Source organism: Chinchilla lanigera, unplaced genomic scaffold (assembly GCF_000276665.1).
Source record: "Chinchilla lanigera isolate Chin_1 unplaced genomic scaffold, ChiLan1.0 scaffold00002, whole genome shotgun sequence".
Lineage (NCBI taxonomy): Eukaryota > Metazoa > Chordata > Mammalia > Rodentia > Chinchillidae > Chinchilla > Chinchilla lanigera.
The window spans coordinates 16,026,921-16,049,186 of record NW_004955403.1 but is presented as its reverse complement, the minus strand read 5'-3'; the positions used below and the strand labels follow the sequence as shown (position 1 = coordinate 16,049,186).

Sequence of the window (22,266 nt, the reverse complement as noted above, 5' to 3'; positions counted from 1 at the left end):
AGGTCATGTGCAGCTTGAGACCTAGCACCACCATGTGCACAGCAGATGGGTCCTTTGCATGTCACTGGATCTCTACCAGCGTCAGGTTCCTCATTTGTGAAAAGACAGGAAACAGAACAACATGACTCTTCCCTCCCTTGGTGGAAATAAATCTGCTGTATTTTTTGCTAAGAAATCCAGTGCCTTCCATGGGGTGAGCGGGACAGTGAATATCATTGGAGCCAGGAAATAATTGAAGAAAAGAACCTGATATTTGCTGGCTGTCTTCTCTATGTCAGCAGGGCTGGCTTCATGGCTGTGTGACCAGGATGTCCTGCTTTCTCAGGATAATCCCGGCTCTGCAGTCCCCATTCTGAAATTTTAGTAATTTTACCTTTAAATTTTTTTATTAGTACTTGTTTGCAGTATACACAATGTGTGCATCCCTTATGGAGAGCTGGCACATGCACACAGGACAATTTAATTCCTCTCGTCATCCCTTTCCCTCCCCTCTCACCCTCTTCCTCCATCTTTGCCTCCTGTCTCATTTGAGAAAGATCTGTTTCCCTGCTTCCTATTATCTTATATTTTGCTCTTTGTTTATATTTGGATTTCTCATATAACAGAAGTTATGTGACATTTAAGCATGTGTTTCTGATTTACTTCATTTAACATTATGGTTTCAAAATGCATTTATTTTCTCACAAATGACTCAGGCTTATCCTTCTTCATGATAGAGTAGTACTCCATTGTGTGTAAATCCCACACTTTATCATTCATGTGGATGGACCTATAGGTTTCTTTCCAGGTGTAGCCATTATGACTTATGCTGCTATAAACATGGGTATGCACATATACCTGTAACATGTCTTTGATTCTTTTGGAAATATACCTAGAAGAGGAATAGCTGGGTCAAATAGAATTTCTAATTTTAATTTTATCTTTGACTTTGTGATTTATAAGTGAAGTTAGCTATGATAATGGAGCAAGAACTGGGACTTTTCTACCACCCTAGGTATGTTCTTGGTTGCCAGCTGTGCGCCTTTACACCTAGCATCCTCCAGGCTCCTCTCCGTAGGGCTGGCAAGTGCTGGGACCCTCCACCCTCAGATGCAGTCAGACCGTAGCTCAGGAGCTGGGCTCGCGTTCCCTGGGACATCTGGGAGCAGGGCCGCAGTGCACCGCGGGCGTAGAGGCCAGTCTTTTACCCAGGTCAATCATGCATCTAATTAATACATCCTGTTGACCAGAAGTTGGAGTCCGGCACAAAGGAAGGCTCCAGGGCCCTGCCCGCAGCGGAGGCGTGGCGTGTTGACCGGGTGGCTGTCAGGGGAGGAAATCTGGTGCCTGATGAGCGGCATCGTATAGGTGAGACCATCCAGCATGTAACAGGTGAGCCTGGTCTTCGAGAGCGTCTGCACTAGCCGTGCGAATGGGTGTTGCGGTGCACACAGCAGCGCAGCCTTGAATCCTGAGTAAGGAATGCCCTGAGCGAGCACAGGAAAGACGGGAAATGCTTTATGTTTTCATACTGTATGTAACACTTTTGACTTGCTTTTTGAAACCTGGATTCCATGTTTTAATTTTGCATTGAGCTCTGAAGATTATTTAGCCCATCTGTGTGTGGAGATGTGCATTTCATTGCCTAAAGATTAAAGGAGGTCAGGGATGGTAAACACCTAGTGAGGGTCTGGTTCCTGATATGTCTTTCATACACACAGGGACGTAAGTTATGAGTTCCAACATAGAAAAATATTAGAAGAAAAATTCAAGAAGGGACAGAAAATCCACCAGAAGCACTGGAGAAGAACTCTTCCATGCTGCTCTTCTTTCCTGGACCCTCTCTTTGCTGTAGATGGCTGCTTCTTGCACATGTCTTCCTCTGATACTACTTTCTGGAGGACTTAACTGAACAGAGTTTGAAGTCATTATTAAGAAAGTGGTTTGGCCACGGGGGAGGCCATTTCTAAGAGAGTGTGAGACAGGATTTTGAACTGAACAAATCAGTTGCTCCATGGCAGGGCCCCGTGGACTGTAGTCACTTGAGCACTAGTTTGATACCAGCTAAAATGTAGACCCGTGGCAAGTTACAGGTGGAATCCGGCCTTTTGAGCTCTGGCAGCTTTCCTGCTTGTTTCTTAGGGAGGTATTTCTCTCCCCCTGCCCTCTCTCTCCCGGCTTCTTTACTCCCTCTCTAGTTCCTCTCTCCCTTTCCTCCGTTTCTTCCTTGTAGCCATCACAGCATACCAGAACTTTAAAACTTAGGCTTTTTTTCCTTTAGAGACAAGTGGCTTCTCTGGCCCTGCCCACATCCTCCCCTCTCAGCCTAGATGATATGCAGGTGCTGGCTCCAGGAGGTCGGGGTGGAGAGGAATAAAACAAATCTCAGCACCTATTACCTCCTGTGCTCCCTTTTCCCATGTTCCTTGCTATGAAGACCCTACCACATCTGTGCACAGTGAGGTGACGATTCAAGGCAAACGAGGTCCCTCCATCAGAGCAAGCTTTGAATAAATCCTTTCTCCTTTCTACTGAGATAAAGGGCCTCCTCTGATTTGGCCAGTGGCAAGCAAACAAACCTGAGTATATGAACCTAAGAGGCTGATAGCACTTTTGGCTACCGAGTTGCACAGGTCTCCGGGTGCCCACTGGGGGAGAGGCAGGCACTTGGGAAAAGGGACTGCCTGCTTGTTGCTAGCTGAACTCATGTTTGGGACTCAAGGGACATCTCAGCAGCTGCCAGGGATGCTTTCACACCCTGGAAATTCTCCCTTCTTTCTCATCAAGCAGGGGTATTCATGTGGGGTGCATGCATATAATCCCAGCATTCTGGGGTGCTGAAGTAGAAGGATAACAAGTTTGTGCCCAGTCTGGACAACTTAGTGACATAACAAGACCCTGTCTCAAAATAAAAAATAAAAATTTGCTGGGGATTAGGAATGTAACTCAGTGAGAAGGCCTTGAGTTTAATCCCCAGTACTATATTGGGGGAAAAAATCCTTTGAAAGGAAAAATGCTCTGCTTAGTTTTGAGTATTAAGAATATCAGTTTAACTAAAATGAGTTTACACAGCTTGTTGAGAAACATTTTCCAGAAAATTAAGCCTCTATTTTCTCTTATCTCATCTTTACCTTTGCTACTAACTCATGAGCAATAAAACTGAGAAATCTTATAAAGTGTTATGGCCAATAAAGCAATTCATGAATGTAATATGTTTGGTCTGGGGAAATCTATTTTTATCCATTATGTGGTACATGGAGTGCACTGTACTTTCTTCCAAGTAAGTTTTGGAAGATATCTGGCAAAATAACTCAATATGACTAGCAGTTATTTTCTGGAGACGGGTATTGTTTTGACATGGACAGCACTGGAAACATATGGTCTTTCATGTCTCTTGCCTTGTGCTTTCCTTGAAAATGTTTATATTTGCTTGTGATAAAATGCATTAAGTTTCATAATCCTGAACAACCTTCTGGTACACAGATTCACTTTCAAAGAGTGCAACTGGGGAAACAGAAGTTTTTACCCAAAAAAATGAGGTTTTCTTAAGTAGCTATGCATTTTGTAGAACACAGGTGCCAATTTTGGTTTTTTTCTTTTAAATGTTCAGATTCCAAAGCAACTGCTAGGATAAATAATGCTGCACCCCACCTCCTCCCCCAAGTGGCGTGTATTCTTCCAGAGTCAATGTAAGTTGAGCCAGAATTTAGCAGCCTGATAAAGGTGGCAAAACAGGGGCTCATTTGACCTCACAGTGTGTTTCTGCAGTGTTTAGTGACTGTAGGGATTAGGATGAGTTTCCTGTTCATGTTATGGAAAGAGATGGCCCCATCAAAATGGTTTGCTTGTTGCAAGGTTTCTGTAAAAGTACATTTCTTCATATCCTAGCCCTAACCCTAACCCTAACCCTGACCTACTAGGCATTATTGGTAATGCTTCCTTTACGTCCAGAATCAGTATTCTTTATCCTTAGCAATTGTCATATTTGAGTCAAGAGAGTAAAGCAGTTAGTTTTGGCTATGTACATAAACATGAAAATTCAAAGCAAATTCTTTTTTTGTTTTGGTACCAGAACTGAACTTAGGACCTTGCACTTACCAGTCAGGTGCTGTGCCACTGAGCTATCTCCCTGGCCCCAAAAGCAAATTATGAAAACATTTAAATGTATACTATAAAAAAGAGAGACCATTTCAGGTGTATTGTAATCAAATTTAAATGATAGGTAGCATGCTATTTGGCCAAACTTTTAACTTATTATGTGCATTATAATTTAATAGAATATGCCATCTTTTTAGGACCTATATATACTCTTCGTTTCTCTTTGTTTCAATTGATGGCAATGTTAGGTTAAAATACTAGTCCATGCCAAACGTAGTCATATCAAACTGATGGAATATTCTATTCAAGGTTAGAATTCTAAAACTCAATTCTAAGATTGGAAAATATCTAGTGTACTCAGGATTGAAATTCTGCAATTTTTCTTCTCAAAACCTTTTTACACTATATATATAATGAAATATTGCAGTAATGTTTCAATTGGAGTTATGTCTCTTTTAAAGAATACCAGCATAGCAAACAAAGATTTGAAGAGAGAGTCTCTGCTACCAAATTTATGGCAGTGCCAATTTAAATATCAGTGTAATTATAATGCCAAAACACTCCTTTTATAATGAATATGGTTTTGAAAAGTACACAGTTTTCCAGTGATTTGGGCCAAGATTCCAGAAAAACAATTTAATCTTTATTTGAAGTATTAAAGGCAAAAACAGCTTGACTCTCAGCCCTTTGGAATTTTTTCAGTATTCAAATTGTTAAAAGTGATTTAATCTGTTAACAACCTTTGGGTTTTTCAAATATTGTCCACCTGTTGTAAAAGGAAAAACCAGGGAAGAATGTATTGTTAGAATATTTTACACTTGTAGCATGAAGTACTTTCTGGAGATTTTTTTGTTCTGTAAGAAAAATTGGCATGTATTCACTGCTTGTTTTAAGAAGATAATAATAGCAACATAGAAGTGATCATCTTAAAGTTGTAGGAAAACTCCCATATCGACAGATGGTGAGATGTGAATTCCAAAGGGCTTGAGAAGTTCTGCCATTACAGCATTGTCCATGGTTACTGATTTCATGGCTTCTTTATCGGTCTAGCTTTGTTCACTCCTTGTTGCTTTATTTTACTCAGAAATTCCATGTTTTGGCTTTTATTACTTTCTGTTATCTCCACTGTGCCTCGGATTTCACTCTCACAGCTTCACACACTGCCTTCCTAGGGCCACACTGTTTTGTCTCCTAGGCATTCTTCTGAAATCTGTGTGGAGACCTTTCTGATCCCACAAATCTTGCATTCTGCATGTTGTTAAGCCAGAAATACATGGATGATGCCAAGGTCTGCTGCCAGCTGAAGCAGTAGCCAGACCCTGTTGAATCATGTCTATAGGGGCCTCTGTGTGTCTGGATGGCTGAGCATTGTGACCTGAATCCCAGCAAATTAATACCCTAGGCTATTATTCCCCTTCTTATGCATCATGCCCTGCTTTCACTTTTGCAAATTTGAGCCTACAAAGGGTGGAGTTTTGCTAGTTACTGTAATGCCTTCAAATCATTATTTTTATTGTCCTGTAGGTAAGTCTGCTTTTTAATACTTACCTTTTTAGCAACCAAGCTCTCTTCTCCATATTTGCAGGCCCAAAATTTACTGAAGCTTCCTGTGTGACTGAACTTTAATTTTTTATTTTGTTAGTGCCAAGAGAAGGAAAGCAAGTTGTTTTTGTATTTGAGCATTTTAAATTTAGAAAGTTTACTTGGTATCAAAAGTAGGTGTGCCCATGTAATATCCTTCCTCCTCATAGCCCAAATATCACTTTCATAGTGGCTATAAGAACCTTCTTTGGTGTTACTGAATGTGGCATGGAATTTGCTTATTTTAAGGGGGAAAAACATCTCCACACAAGATCATCTGGAAAATTGGTCCAAGCAGGGTGAGGTGCTTATTCCATCCTCAGTAAAATGGTAACAGAATTGCACATTTTTATTCTTCTTCAGAGGCTTTTAATTCCTCTTTCAGACACCATGTAGTGGCATTCAATTTTCAGAGTTACTGTTCTGAACTTGAAATTTTTCAGTTACACTACATCAATCCCTAAACTACTGGTTAGATAAGAGGCAATCTGGTAGGTTGTGATATTGCAAATAAATGGCCACAGAGTACACTAGGAATGTACGCATGCATACTGAAAAATGTGCATTCTGGGTATATTGTTGTTGATGAATGATAAATGTTTTGACACACATATATCATTACACTGCTACTTAAATATATACCTAGTATATCAGTTCATTAACTTACATTTATAGAAAACCCTTTATAGAAACTCACAGTTTTTTTTCTACTGACTGATAAGACTAGCACTTAATTAAGAGTTTAAGAAACTACACTTAAGCCATGACATACTCCAAAGTATGTTCTAATGATCAAAGATATAGTTCTGTTTATATCTGTGATAATTTGTGATAATAAACATCCAAAGACTGTTAAAGTATTTAGTGCTTTAAAATAATCATTAAAAGATTCAAGGAAATTTGGAAGATAAACATTCATTTCTCTACTATCATTGTTTTGATTTCTTCTTGTTTTCTAGTTTCTGCCTAAATCTGCAAATATATTTTGCCTGTACAATGTTTCAAAGATTAATTTTTTTGAGCTGCAATTTTATTTTGATTTTTTCCTAACCCAACTGACATGATTATCTTAGACTGCAGGGCATTGTTTCATGTTTTAATAGAGAGTGATCTAGAAATACAACAGGACTTAAGAATGTATCTTCTGAGGTATTTAGTTTTTTGAGGGATGGAGAAAATAATAACAAAATCATGCATTAGTGATTATAGGCTTGCATTATAAATAAAAGCTTACAGTTTAATAGTTAATGATTAGTTGCTGATGCTAGGATCCAGCCCTGAAATAAGTATGCAGAATCAAGATTCATACAGGAACTGAAGAAATACTGCAAAGTATTGGTCCCTCTTCAAATCGGTTTGATTTATATTCATGAAAATATCCTTAAGAATTGACATTGTGCTTTATGAGCCAGTGATGAGCCATATACGGTCCAGAAAGTTTCCAGAGGGAGTATAGGGAAATCTCCAAGGTGGACAGATGGGCAGGACCATCTTATTTGGTTGTTAGTTGTCAATATATTGCACAGTAGTGCAGTATAGTGCATTAAGTTAAATAGGTTTCTGGATTATATTTTTAGTAAAAAAAATTACCCTTACAAAACATCCATGTAGTTTAAAATGATCAACAAAGGGTTAATGATAATACTGTTAAGACAAACCCAGCAAATTTTAACAAACATAAAAATTTCTTTGCACAATTGGCAGTTGATAAAGAGAAGTATCTTGGTTTGTATTTTGTTATATTATTCAACAGAGTTTTTCACTCATAATAGTTCCTCTCCGCACTATTTTAAAGCCTTCCTTTCCCTTAAACTTCAGTGTGAAGCAGAAAGGAGCAGAACGTCTGCTGTGGGCAGGAGCAGTGAGGCTGTGACCAGCAGGCTGGGTCCTCAGAGGCCCTGTGGATGGGATGAGGCAGCTACACTGGGGACCTCAGACATAGACACCTGGGGAAGACACGTGTCCAGGGGGCTCAGGAGCCAGCATGAATTGACATCAGCTGCGGATTCAGTGGATGCTCTTCCCTACTAGGCTGGCTTGCTCTCTGTCTTACCTTAGTGTTTTATAACTCTTGATTAACTGAACAGCCAGCACCAATTAAAAAGCAGCATGTGGATAAAGTGAGGAAGACATGGATGGACCAAAAGTACACTTTAATGACCCCATGAGCAGAAGATGTAAAACAGAAAGGGTAGTCACTTGTATGAAAATAAAGCTATATCTTACACACCTGAGTTTGTGGCTTCAGCATTATACCAGCTCCAGTATGCACAGGGCAGTTTCAGTTCTCTTTTGAGTTCCTCTTCTAGACCAGAGGTTCCTAAACTTAGGTGCCACCTGAGGAGTTTAACGTACCCGTGTCTGTGTCCCATCCCAAGAAACTGTCCATTTATAGATCTGGAGAGAAGCATAGGTTTTGCAAAAGCTTTTTGTAAAAGCTCCCCGGGTAATCCTAATGTGCTGACCATTTTGTGACTGTGTCACTGTTCCAGAACATTCTGGTGATCTACCGGTACATAAGTGGTGTTCATTTCTGCACATTTTAAACCAAGGCCACTTATTCCTGATGACCAGTTTTGAATCTGAAAAACTCCAAATACATTTTTGAAGTTAAAACTTACTTTCCATTACGCAACCATCATGTCCAAAACCAAACAAAAATTTTAAAATCTTAAAATATTTTTCCTATAGTCTGTAACCAATAACTCTGCAAAATGCTTATCCTATAAATTACACTACACAGAAACTGTTTTCTAATTACATGAAATTACATGTACACATGCATGAATGTAGGTGCGCACATCCATATTTTTAAATGAAATGTCTTGCCTTTACTATTTTAGGCAGGGTTTCCTTGTGCCTCCTTCCTATAAGTAGCTGCTAAACAAAGCAAAACTTAACATGTTTCTTCTGTGTTCACACTAACATCTTATTTTATTCTTAGAATGACACAGACAGCTAAGCAAGACGCCCTCTTTTAGGGGATTTTATATCTCTTTCTGCTCCCCACTGTCCTGGAGCAGATCAGCATTCCACACCTGGAATCACGCACTACTTTTCTAATCCTGCACTGGTTTCCCTCACCTTGACTTTCAATCCATCCTTTTCCGAACTGCTAGAGTGATCTTCATGAAATATGACCGTGATCATTCCTGTTGCTGATCCTACAAAGATTCCCATAGCCATGGAGATGACATCTAAGCTTGTTCACTTGCTGTGGAAGTTTCTTTATGTTCTAACCGCGGCTCGGCCAGCAACTGCTCAGCCTGCCCTCCCCCCACCTAAGCTCCAGTCTTAGCACAAGCCATGAGTGTTCCCTCCTGATGTCTGGCTTCCTTTGAAACAAGGAGACTTTGGGGAATGTGTTCATGGATTGTTAAAGTACAGATGGCTGAACGTATTCTAGCACTTGGTGCTTCTCTTGTCACACACAACATGCATCACCCCCCAAGTCCCATTCTCTGTCCCTTGCCCTCATTGCTCACAGGACTGCGAGCTGCCTGAGGACAAATCTTGCCATTTTGCACACCCTTACTGTCCAGCGTGCCGCACAGTATGTGGCATGCAAGAGAACAGAGTAAATACTTATTGCACAAGAAAGGAATGATACTGATGCCTTGCTCCCTCTCCTACTCATTATACCTTACACCCAGCTCCTCTTGAACTAGAGAGCTCTCTGGGTAAAATAAAATGACTGATCAAACATGACTGTCAGAGCCAGTGTGTGAAAAAAAGGATGAACAAGTACTCTTCAGTTGAACTTGATGTCACCAACTTGATTCGATGCTAGGTTTGCTTAACATTCTGTGTAAAGAGAACATTTCTGCTCTTTCTTTCATGAAATTAGCCCCTAAATATGAAGGGTTTTTGTTAGGTTCCAACTTATGGCTTTATTAAATTGTCTATATTTGTCTGCCTACGAAATTTTCATTGACATTTACTATACCTCCAAATTCTATATTCTTTGCACAATGGCTATTATAATTTTTGATATAAATTTGAAAATTATCCAAGTGCAAAGCATAACATGCCTAAAGTTGTATTTCTTTATATTGTTTCACTCTATTGGTACTAAAAATTAGAGTACTCATGAATTTCAAAAGCTTTTTCTTCACTTTAAAAGCATTCTATGCTATCCATTTTCTCTGGTTGTATTATATAGAAATATATATTTATATTCCAAAATTTGACAGTGGACTTTAGTGCCATGATTTGCTCAGCATATGGGGTCCTGAGAGGGGACAATGAGAGACTAAGAAAAAAGTAGACACATATTAAAAGGAAAGCTGGGATCGGGTAGGACCTGACCTCTCTAATGGAAAGGGAGTGACAACCTGGCATGATCTGCGTCTTTATTCATACACAGTAGAAAGTGGGGAAGCCCAAGACGGAGCCAAAAGTGCAAGATCTCAGTGTTTTGCTGAGAACACTGAAAGCAAAACAGTTTAGAGCTATCTGTGCTATAGTTAATAGAGAGGAACACCAGGGTCAGACACCTGCTGATAATTTAGTCTACTTGATCAGCACTTATCAATAGAGACGTGGAGCACAACACATGCAGCACAGCAAGTGAACTGTGAAATAAATACTGCTGGCAGGAAGGAAAGGCAAGCAAATGTGTTTATCTAGATTTTTTTTTAAAATAAATATACATGCTGTTTCTGCTATCACATCAAATTCCCCAATCACTTGGTGAATCTTTGAAGACATCAGCAATAGTACCTATCTTCTGCTAAAGCAGCTGTTGCCATAGCAGATTTTGTAAAATCTAAAAGGAAATGCTCTTTTCTTATGTGCTGTATTGTTTTTTGGAATTTACTATAAAAGGACAAAGTAATGACATCTGGAGTGACTTTCATAAGTCACTAAGTATGAAAAAATGCAACAAGCAAAGTCTGCGAATGCAAATAACCCACTCACCACTAAACTTTTAAAGGGAGTTACCTCTTTCCTAGCCCTCTAGAATTAGAGTGATCATAATTTTTCATCATTTGATTAAGCTTGGACATTTCTTACTTGCTTTCATAATAAAAATGCCAATGTGCCTACAATCTACCCCGAGAGCTGGAATATTGTATATACGTTTTCTGGCCTTTTACTGTTACTTCAGAGGTAAACACTATTTCAAATTTAGTATCTAGTATTTCTGTTGAAAATAATCTCATCCCATATGTGTATACAAAAAAGAAAAAGATGCCTGTGCCTAAATATACTTTAATTTTCTTTTTTCTTCAGTATCATTACTAAGATTCATCTGTGTTGTTCCTGTAATTCATTATTGTTTTGCTGGTGAACATATCCTGCAGTTTATCTATTCATTTTTCTCTTAATGGGCATTTGAAATGTCTGAAACTGTTTTTATTCTGAACTGTGATGTAGAAGGACCTTAATGTGTGTCTGTGGTGCATAGATGCAAGTACTACCCTTAGAAGAAAATTGCTAGGTCATAGAGTATACACATATTAAACTCTGAGATTTATAACTTCAGAAATTATTTTCAAAACACTGATTCACTTTCACTAACACTTGGCAGGGTCAGAAGTCCTAATTTTTGCCAACATTGTTGAAAAATTATATGCAATTTGAATTGCATCATGAATTTCTATGAACTGTGAACTGCATCATGAATCTCAATGCAATGTCATTTTTCAGAAATTTTGATGGGATTAACTTCATCCCCTTATTCATCAAATGTATTTCTTTTGAATGAAATACTTATTCCTGTCTTTTCCCTGTTTTTTTTATTAAACTGTATTTTAAAAATAGACCTAATACTAAGTCTTTCAGTGTATATGTGTATCTTCTATTTTGTGGCTAGTCTTTCATTTTTGGTAAGATGTCTTTTAACCTTAACATGGCCAAATTTATCAATGTCTTTCTTTATGAATTAAGTTACTTTAAAAGCATGCATTATACACAAACACATGAAAGGAGGTATTCAGTATATTGTGTGTATAAAAAGTGTGTCTATATATTTCCAAATTTTTATGATTCTTAATCTTAATATTTTAAAAACAAGTTACATTTAAGATGGGGGACATCAAAACGTATATTTATTGGTTGCAGTTTGTTTGCTGAATTGAAGATTGTTAAAAGAAAAAGTGCATCTTATCATTGAATAAATATATTTTACACTTACTTATTGTATGCAAAAATTCCAATTTTAAAGAATGAACTGAGAATTTCTTTTTTATCTCAGGCCAAAACTTTTTACATTACACTCAATAGTAGTGTGCATTCTCTCTTGGAATCATTACATCTCCTGGCATTTATTTGTCATATACTGGTAGGAAGATAATCAATAATAAATCCAAAATGTAAAGGAACCAGCACACAATACCTTCTGAGTCTTAAGATAAATGCTGTGACATAAAATCACGGCTAATTCCTTTTGAGTTCGTGTTGAGCATTAAATACGAATAAGATAGGCACCTCTATGCTGCTTATACATGGTCATAGGTACTGAGACAGAGGCCAAGCAGCTTGTCCTAGCTCTGGAAAAGAGTGGAGCTACAGTCCGAAGTCAGGCTGTCCAGGGCCCTTGAAAACAAGAGGTAGCACTATTCAAAATGCCTGAGGCGATGGGTGAAAGTAGCCAACAAACAGGAGTGGCCCCACAGCCCTAACCACACATGGAGACCAAAATCTTTCAAGGACTTGTACTGTGTCTAAACTAGTAGGAAGAACCTGCTGCTCATGGGTGTTCACATTCTTTAGTTTGTGGAAATTCATAGTCTTTCCACTTAACATTGAAGTCATTTGAGCATCTTGGTGGCAGTGGGTAGTGTGACCTGGGGCACAGAGTTGCCCAAATTGAGCCTGCGGTATTGCTTTTCTGTCTCCTGTGGACATCTGGGTTTGAGCCAGAGAAGTCTTTGTACTCCACTTGGGTGTGTTTCAAAGAATTGATCACTGTCCTGTGCTCTCTTTTAGAAAGAAACAAGTCTTACATAACCAAGCCTTCGCTCAGTAGAAGAGGAAAGAAAGAGTAAAGGGATTTTGAAATTTAGAGCTCAAAAGTGAAGCTGAGACTACGGGACTTCTATCTGGCATTTCTTTATCTGGCATTTCTGTTGACTTATCCGTGAAGATTGCTGCTTAAAAAAACCTGTGATCAGGAACAAATTGTGAGTCTTCTTAGTGTACAGTAGCAGCCTGAGAAGTGTAACATGTAAGCGCCATCCTTGAGTGGCTTTTGTGTAAAGATCAGTTAATGTGAAGCTGCTCTTTGTCTAGGCTATTTACTGACATTCATTTTAAGGCCAGCAATTTGCAACCAGAAATATTGAGAAGGTGAGTGAAGAATGCAAATCAACAGAGTGTGCTGAGACGTTTTCCAACAAGCAGCGGCAACATGTCCTCGGTCCTGTGCTCATCTAACCTCAACCCATCTGCAGCAGCAAAACCTGCCCTTCAAAGTGCAACGCATTGCCTGCCATGAATGCCATCGGCTATTGTCTATGGCTGCAGAATGACAACCGTGTGCAGTACAGAGAAAGCGTGGTATTGTACCAAAGTAACACATTTCTATTCAAGTGCTATTCGTTTATAGAGAAGCACTGCAATTAGAAGAAAACCTTGGAGATGTTCTTTTTCTTGTGTTTAATAGAGTTCTTGATTGTGCTTTTTGATTGAGTGCTTTTATTGATTCAACAATATTAACCTCGTTGTGTAAAGTATCCACATGCATGAGAAAAATCTGATCGTTATCTTGTAATGAGATGTAAGAGCGATTCTCCACCATTTCCTTATTGGGTTGATTCGGAAGCCAGTACATTTGGCTTAGCGTTGACTTCATTTCCCGTAGCTGTGTCCGGAAACAGCGGCTCTTAAGCTGATCCTCAGTTATGAACCACTGGAGATTCTCGGGCTCTTGCACATAACAGGTGCTCGCTAAAATGTTCGTTGGAGGAAAACAAGAAGAGGTCACTGATTATTTTCAGACTGTGACATGAGATCCTTATTTTATCATACCATTTTTCTGAATATTGGCATACTTGAAATTCAAAGTGAAAAAGAGATTGACTTCTGTGTTATCAAATGACAGCTTTAGGCTGAGTTTATTTTAAAGCTACATTTTACTTAGTGATTGATTTTACTATTAGGTAATTATTTTAAATTCATTATCAATAACATTAAAGAGGTAATTCAGGGAGAAGTATATCTATCCTATATATTTATTTTAAAAAAGTCTTGGCTACCTAGTATAGCATTCCCAGACCACCATTTTGTTGTGACAGTTTTATTTGATTATTCACTTGATATTTTCAAGAAAACACTCAGAGACCTTTTGCATTTTTATTTTTGCATGTAATTCAAATAAAATTTGTCATATCAAGGCATATTTTAGAATTTTCACTGCTACACTTTTTAGATGAGGAGCTACATCTAACCTGCCTGTAATCTCAGCACTTGGGAAGCTGAAGCAGGAGGATCACACATTCGAACCCAGACTGGACAATGTAGTGATTTAGAGAGAACTTCTCTCTAAATAAATAAAAAAAAATAAAGGGCTGGGAATGTAGCTCACTGTAGTAGTGCTGAGTTCAATTTCAAGTACAGTTTTTTTTTTTTAAAAGTCACATTTATTAGCCCCAGGAGATCTCTATAAAATTTAGAAATAAAATTAATTTCTCCAAACACACAGAAAGAAGAGAGAGAACTCCCTATAGCCTATATCAGCTGTCGAAAAATAGTGATGTATTGTTCTCCACTAAGTTGCTATGCCACCAGCAGGTTTTAGTTAACAATATTATGATAGTAAATGACCCCAAAAGAGGGCTCCCTGGTTCATTTGAGGCCCCTTCCTAATAACATACAGCTGTGTGAACACCATCAGCGCTGGGCCTTCCAGTGCACGTTAAAAGAGGATGTTACTCCATGTGGTTCTTATGGGCATTCTTTGACGACTGCTACCCTTCCGTCAGTCCGCTGTCAAGAGCCCACTCCTCAGCTGGGCAGAGGACTCGAAATCTACTCGCCAGTCTTTAATTGTTTCTCAGTGTAGCAGTTAAGAAGCTAGGGGCTCTTTGTACACTGAGAGGAACTCATTTTAAATTAAAGCAGCCAAGGTTCCAAATACACCTCCCCGCCGGAACTCAGTAAATATTTATTTTTGTGTACTAACATCCTCATGGTTGTGGGGATGCAAAGTAATTTGGAGGAGAATTGCTATTGCTTTGATGGCATGCAAATGTAATCACATGCTTGTAAGGAAGGTCCCAAATGCAGCTTTGGGCACAAGTTTAAGAAGCTGTCTTGTTTTGTTGGCTTGTAATGGCGGTATTTAACTTTCAGACTTGCTTTCTGAAGAAAAGCTATGAATATAAAAAAAGTAATGGCAGTTTTACTGTAAAATTTTGAAAAGAAGTGTAGGGTCATTCATCTTTTACTTAGGGAAAGCATTATTGAAATGTAACAGAATACCTACACACTATATATAATATTAAGTAGAATTAAGGTTAGAAAAAGTAAAAAATTGTAGCCCAATTCTGTGACAAGGTTAAAGTTTTACTTTTAGTCTTTATATTAGTACTGAATCTTAATTTAGAGCCCACTTTACAGAGCCTTGACAATTTATTGCTTGACTTGTCAGAGGAAAATAGTGTCTTAAAGTTTATATATTATTCTCCTTGTTAAATTTTATGTTTGCTTTTCTTAATAAATTGGAGAAGCTTTTTGTTCTAAGAGACTTGATAGAAAGGAGATAGTCTATGAAAGATAGTTTAGATTGATTGACTCCATAGCTTTAGTTTTCTCTTTATCCCTAAAAATTCATTCAACTCTACAAATTCCATGTTCTGTTTACTTGCTTTTACAGAAGGCAGCAAAAGAACAAACTGACTTCAGGTTATGAGGATGCTTTTTATAAACATTTATAAACAGGATCGGCTGCAGTAATTCTAGGGCTTGATCTGATGCCTCTGAAAGACAATGAACAATAGTAATTATTCTGATTTCATTAGGAGTATCTAGGAAACAGTCCCAAATCTGCAACATCAATTAAGGTATATTTTTATAGAAGCTTAAACGAAAGACTCCAAGGAATATTAGTAGAACTTCATTTACCCAAAATTTAATGGGCCCCGATGTCATTAGGAGTCCAAGCAAAAGGGTTCATTGTGTCATCCCCGACTCCTTAGTGACATAGCTGTTTTGGTTTAACCCTCTCTTCACACTTGTGAGGGTTCAGTATATTGTGTTATCCATTTATTACTTTCTTTTACCACTTTATCTTTCCTGGTATTTTTCTTGGCTTTATCATTGATAGAGGTGATCCATAATTTCTTAGTAATTTTTATTATACCTGAAAAATTTCAATAATTGATCCCTTGAACTTTTCATATAAGAAATGTAATAAGTGTTCTTTGAAATACCTCTTTGAAATTGGAAAACAGGTGGAAAGATACCTTTTTCACTTACTAAAATGATCTCTACATTCTATTGATTTATTTCAAGTACATTTTAGTGAAAGGGTGGCAAGAATTGTCATAATTAAGAAAAAAAGTAACTGTTTCATATTTAAGAATCAAGAATAAATATTGGCACACAGTTTTGAAATGTATAGATGCCATACATAACACAGTAATTCTTCCTGGAACATTTAGTCACTGGGGCTCTTTCTGGTTTCCTTTCAGAACAACAAATGTTAAGAAGAGAAGGAAGGACAAGTTGAAGGGAAATGGCACAAGATGAAAATCAGCAATTGCTTTTTGTGCATAATAGTATCTGGTCTGTTTTACTTGCAGTTGGAATAAAATTATGACGAAGTCAATGACTACCCCTCCCACCCAGATGTTCACTATCATATTCTAGTGGAGGACACACAGCTTGGGCATATTTCAGATATTCAGATGTGATTTAATCAGCGAGTTTGGTAATAAAATTGAGACCCTCTGGGAATGGTAGGGACAATTTGATAGGGTGACATGTTAGAAAATTGTTTCACAATAAAAAAAGAAGCAGGAATTTTGAGAGCTCAGGGAAGCAGCATATTCAGTCTCGGAAAAAGTGGCTAAAGTGCTGAGCCCACTGCACAGCTACATGCAAAAAATAAAATGAATCTAAATACGAGTCATACACACTTCACATAAAATTAGTGCAAAATGAATCATTGATCTAAATGTTAAACCAAAACTAGGAAACTCCTAGACTATAGCAAAGGAGAAAATTTAAAGAATGTTGAGTATGGGAATGATTTTATATATATATATACCATGGGACCTTTCCTGGAATGGCCAAAATCCTAAATATGGACAAGCAAGGCCAGGACCATGTAGAGCAACAGAAACTCTCCTTGACGCTGGAAGGAATGCAGAACGGCACAGCTGATTTGGAAAGTGTTTGGCAGTTTCTCATAAAATGAACCATATTCTTATCACACAAACCAGCAGTCATGCTCCTTGGTATTACCGAATGAATTAAAAATTTATCTCCACAGAAAAATTTATACCTGGTGATTACAGCAATGTGATTTCACTACTGCTGACACTTAGAAGGAATCATGTGTGATATCCTTTAGTAAGTGGAATGGATGAACAAGTTGTGCTAGCGCCAAACAATAAAAATATCATTCATCACTTTTAAAAAAATGAACCATCAAGGCAGAAAGCCTGTGGGAGAAACTTAAATGAAAAGTGTCAGAAGCCAATGTTAAGGGCTATGTACTATCCATGGTTTTGCCTTTTCCAGGATGTCACGTAGTTGTGGGACATTGTGGAAAGGGACAGTATTGCCAGAAGTAAGGGGGATGGAGGGACAGGTGAGTAGTAAGCAAAGGACATTAGGGCAGTGAAACTGTTCTTGTGATACTACAATGGCGGGTACAGGTCAAAACACTTGTCAAAAATCAGAACTTAAGCACACCAAGAGTGAACTCTCATGTCAACGATGGCCTTCCAAGGGCGATGCTGTCACTCTAGGTTCATCGGTTGTAACAAATGTGCCGCCATGTTGCAGGGTGTTGGTAATGGGGGATACTGTGGGAAATCTCTGTACCTTCTACTCAGATTTTGCTGGGAAAACAAAAGTGCTCTAAAAATAACCTATTGAAAAATGACTGAGGATTTTTAAAGAATGAGACCAGTATCTTAAGACATCTGGTAAGCTATGAGTTGATGCCTATCCTCCTCCACTACCTAAGACCCCCTGCCAAAGGCTGCTTTGTGTGTCCTCTCATTAGTGGTGATTTGGGAGAGTAAAGAGCTTGGGACAGTGGCAGGCATGTAGTATGGAAAAGGCATGTAGTATGGAAAGGCTTCATTCATTCAGGAAAAATCAGGGCACAGCCAGAGTACCTGTCAGAAGCAGCTGTTAGCTGGATGTTATTGGCCTCTCCCCAAAGACACTAATGATGCTAATTGTTGGAGGTTGCATTTGGGGCACTGGGTGGATAGTGGGTACAGAATTATTCCATATTTGCACAAAGGACCTGTTTTAATTTGCATTTTGTAGTGCCTCTGTTTGAATAGATGGAGGATAATGTACTGAAGAAATAGTGTTAGGCAGATAATAGATACTGTGTAGAGTTGTTAAGTGGATGGAGAGAAAATGTAAGAGACAAAGTTGACACCAGATGGATAAGGATAAAAGTAGTAACTATAACCACTACACGAAAACGTTTAATTTCATTTTTTGAAAGTGCCAAAGTCATTTTATAAGGACCTAAAAGTGAGCAGATTTTAAGCTAATGTGTATAGATACATCTTCAGATTTTTAAAGGAAAATGGAAAGATTTTTTAAAAATTCTAAACTGTGACATAAGGAAATCTCATAGTTCAGTCAACTAGAAGGGAGACAAAATAGTGTCCAGGCATTTCTTAATTGGAGATTTCTTTTCCTCAGCCCAGAAAGAAAATTTCCATCTGTTCTAGCATCTGCTGACTGTAGTTCAAGTATTTCTCCAATTTAACAAGTAGGTGTGTCGATTGTGACATCTGGGGATTGTGATAAGGAAACACACACAAGAAAATCAAGATGATTGCTGATGAGTTTCATCACCTTTGCATAGCCTTCTTATGTACGTATAATCAAAGTAACTGATCACAGAGCACTTTTATACTCTTAAAACACAAGCTTTGCATCAGTGCAATATTAGAACTGTATTTTTTCCTATTCTATTTACCATGAGAAGACCCGAAAGAGATTTGCCCATGTTATGTTCACCAAAGCTTTGGAAATGTGACTCCTAGGTCTGTTTATGCCTTTGCATGACTTTCCACATTTCTTTTTGACTCAGTTTGTCCACTGGTAAAAAGTCCAATTCAAATCCCTCTCTGTTCCAAATACACTGGAATGTTGAGAAAGGAAATCTACTAGAAATATGTGCTATGAATACAAATAAACAGCATTGCATTTATGAGTTTTACCATTTCTTGGAAGCTTTGGATTCTGAAAGTTTTAATTTCTTGCTCTCATTTGAAGAAAAATGTCTTTAAAAATGTAGCCATTGGGATTATGGCTGGAATGTGTAAACTTATCACCCTTTGAAAATCTCTTTTAACATGTTTGTTAATGTTCACATTTTTTATTTGTCTTTGTAGGACACAGTGTCTCCAGTATTTTATCATACTTTTCAATTAGCATCAGGCACTCAGTGAAGCAAAAGTTTTTGTGCAGTCATTTTCTTTCTATCTTTCACATTTGGAGGTTGAAAAAGTAAAGGTAATGATGTTTATAGCTATTTGGCCATGTGCCCAAAGCAGTGTTGCTTAGTCTTCTGTTTCTAAAGTATACTCTAATTCTATTTTTGTTTGAAGTTATTTCCTATAGTCACAGAGCAGAAATCACCCTGATGTTCCTGTCGAGGGTGGCTCCAAGATGATCTGAAAATTCTGTGTCTTTCATTGGTGAACTGATTTTCCGATTGAACCAGAAATATACCTTTTAGCCTGGAAAGCTGTTGGTTTCAGATCATTCAGGATCACTTTGTGTGAAAGGGACTTTCTGGTCCATTTCTTCCTCTTTTGATTTGGTTGGAATTCTATAAGCTAATCCAACCCTAACCCTAACCCTAACCCTAAGTGAGGAATTGAAGAATCTGATGTAGACTTGCCTAATGTCATAAAAGGCAAGTCTTATTTGAAGCTAATTCTTTCTCTAGTTACCAGATCAAAGTGTAAGTGTTCTTTCACATTCTCTCGAGAAGAAAAGAATATCAGAATCTTTTATCCTTCAGTGGACCTCTTTTTCAACTTGCTAGCATCATGTATTTACTAGTTCATACCCATTTATAGCTTTAGTATTAAGTATATTGAGTCAAAAAGGAGAATGACACACACACACACACACACACACACACACAGAAAATATATGAAGAGATATCAAACTGCAGTTTCAGTAGATAAACAAATCTAGACAATAATGAAATACCATTTTATACAAAATAGGCTAGCAAAGATTAAGCAGTCTCTCAATGCCAAGTGTGGGTGAGGATTTGGATCAACTGGACATCTTTTTTATTGCTGGAAGGAATATAAATGGGTTCAACCACTTTTAAGATAATTTTGTATCTTATGTACTAGAGCAGCTGAAGATCAAGAATTTTACATCTTTATGCATGTGTGATCACGCGTATCAGGAAGCATGTGCATGTGTTTATAACAGCCTTACACTGCAAACAACTCCACTCCCTGAATAAACCCATGATGGTAATGATATGATAAGAGTACTGATTCTTATGTCTGATGTGCATCCAAAAGACTAAACAAAGGGGCTGGGGATTTAGCTCAGTGGGAAAGCGGCTGCCTGGAAAGCACAAGGTCGTGAGTTCGATTCCTGGTACCGGAAAAAAAAACAAAAAAGACTAAACAAAACATGAAAGACCAAGGGCACCTAACACAGCACCTAATATGCAAAATGTATGTAACTCTCTATTAGATAGATGAATGTCAAAAATTATTCATTTGGAGGTACCACACGACTTGCTAGGTTTTAAGCACCTTTTCTTCACTAAACTATTTCCTTCTGATGAGCCAAATAAGAAATGCTAAAAACTCTCTACCAATTATTTTCTTATTACTTTATGATTCTGTATTGTATTCACTGGTATTTTGCTGTGAAAACTGTACTAAAAATTTTTATCTAGCACATTTTGTTAACCTCAGCTAGCTTATAGATTTCCAGAAGGTAAGGGTCACCTGCTCAGGTTTTTTTTCTCTTACAGAGGAGAGTGCACAATTAATAACTGCTTAGACTTAATGGTCAATCAAAAATTTACTAGAATTTTATTGTATAAAAATATCTATTTTGAAAAAAACAATTCATGGTCAAAAGCAGTGTTTCAAAAAGGTTAAATGCTGTATGAACTAAAGTGGGCAACTTTTAAAAAAGTTTAATGTATAAATTGTCATGTTGTAGGAATTATTTTTGTATGTGGAGATATTTTTGTGACAAATGTAAGGAAATCTTTATGTGCTAACTCTACAATGTAAGGAAATTCTTAGTTCACAAAGCATGAATGATAAAAAATTGTACATCTAATATTCATCCAATTAAAACATGCTAAACAGTGTGCCACACTCATTATCTTGCTGAGAAAAATGGAATCCAGAAAGCTGCTGCTGTTTCAGTTTGAAGAGGTTATTTTTGTTGTTGTTGTTTAATCAAGTCCTAATCAGGAGAAATGCACTTTATAATAGGAGAGCCAATTTATCTGACATCAACACTACTCAGGCAGTTAGCCTTAAATGAGTATTCAGAGAACTACTTTAGCCTATTTCCAATTAAACTGTACTTCCTGTTATCATAGTGGTTACCATAGGCACAAATTCAAAGAAAAACAAAAGAAAATGTGCTTCCCCACCTTTCCTTCTCACAGTACAACCTTCTAGGACCCAAATTAATCAGTGTTTAATCAGTGTTTAATCAGATGAGAAGCTTCTGATGGAAAGCGACAGAAATTGCCATCCAAAATAACAACCCAAAGGCAAACCTAGTACTCAGCTGAGCACTGTGTATCTCTTACTACCAGGATTTATTGATAGTTTCACTTCCTCCCTTGGTTCTACAGGAAAGCAGGCTGTTTAGGGGTGACACAGTTCATCTACCAGCAAAGAAACCTTCTCTCCTTCAAGGTTAGAGTCACATCTTCATTCTCCTAAGTGACACTGAGGCATAGCCCCACCCCAGACCCAATCACTGTGTGTAGGGAAATGGGGTGAGATTCATGCCTCTGAAGACGTGGGAGTGGAGACTCACTTGCCTCCTTTTTACACAGGCTACATCTAAAGAGGGCTGCTACTTAGACCAAACATAGGCCCCTGTTTCCAAGCCTCAGTCTATGCTAAGTGCTTCACTTGTCTGCTGTGTCACCCCTTTCAAGGCAGTTCCACATTTACACTTTTAGCAATTGTGAGTGGTATATCATTTTTGTATAGGGATATGGAGGATTACTTGGCAAGATGAACTATTTTTTGGTTTCTACTTGGTTGGGAAAAGCTGCAAACTACTTCTTTATTAGGTGAACGATCACAAGGGGGGAAATTGGAGCTGATTTTCTTCATTCAGAGACAGGAGTTGCTTGACTCCAGGCTTATTATGCAAAGGGAAGGTGAAACTCATTGACTCAGGGAAAATCTGTATCAAGATATTTTGTGGTTTGGTGAAGTT

At 37.9% G+C, this 22,266-nt stretch overlaps 1 long non-coding RNA gene across 2 annotated transcripts in view; it reads left to right on the top strand.

Annotated features, from left to right (window-relative positions):
* The window catches only part of LOC102020185, a 76,796-nt gene extending 56,478 nt beyond the window's left edge, over nucleotides 1-20,318 (top strand). Inside the window, exons 3-4 of one of the 2 annotated variants that reach the window (XR_001233329.1) lie at nucleotides 12,592-13,544; nucleotides 16,296-20,318. This is a non-coding gene — a long non-coding RNA (uncharacterized LOC102020185). Of the gene's footprint in view, nucleotides 1-12,591; nucleotides 13,757-16,295 lie in introns of those variants that run through there. The other variant, XR_001233327.1, reaches the window with a different exon arrangement.
* The last annotated feature ends 1,948 nt before the right edge of the window (nucleotides 20,319-22,266 follow it).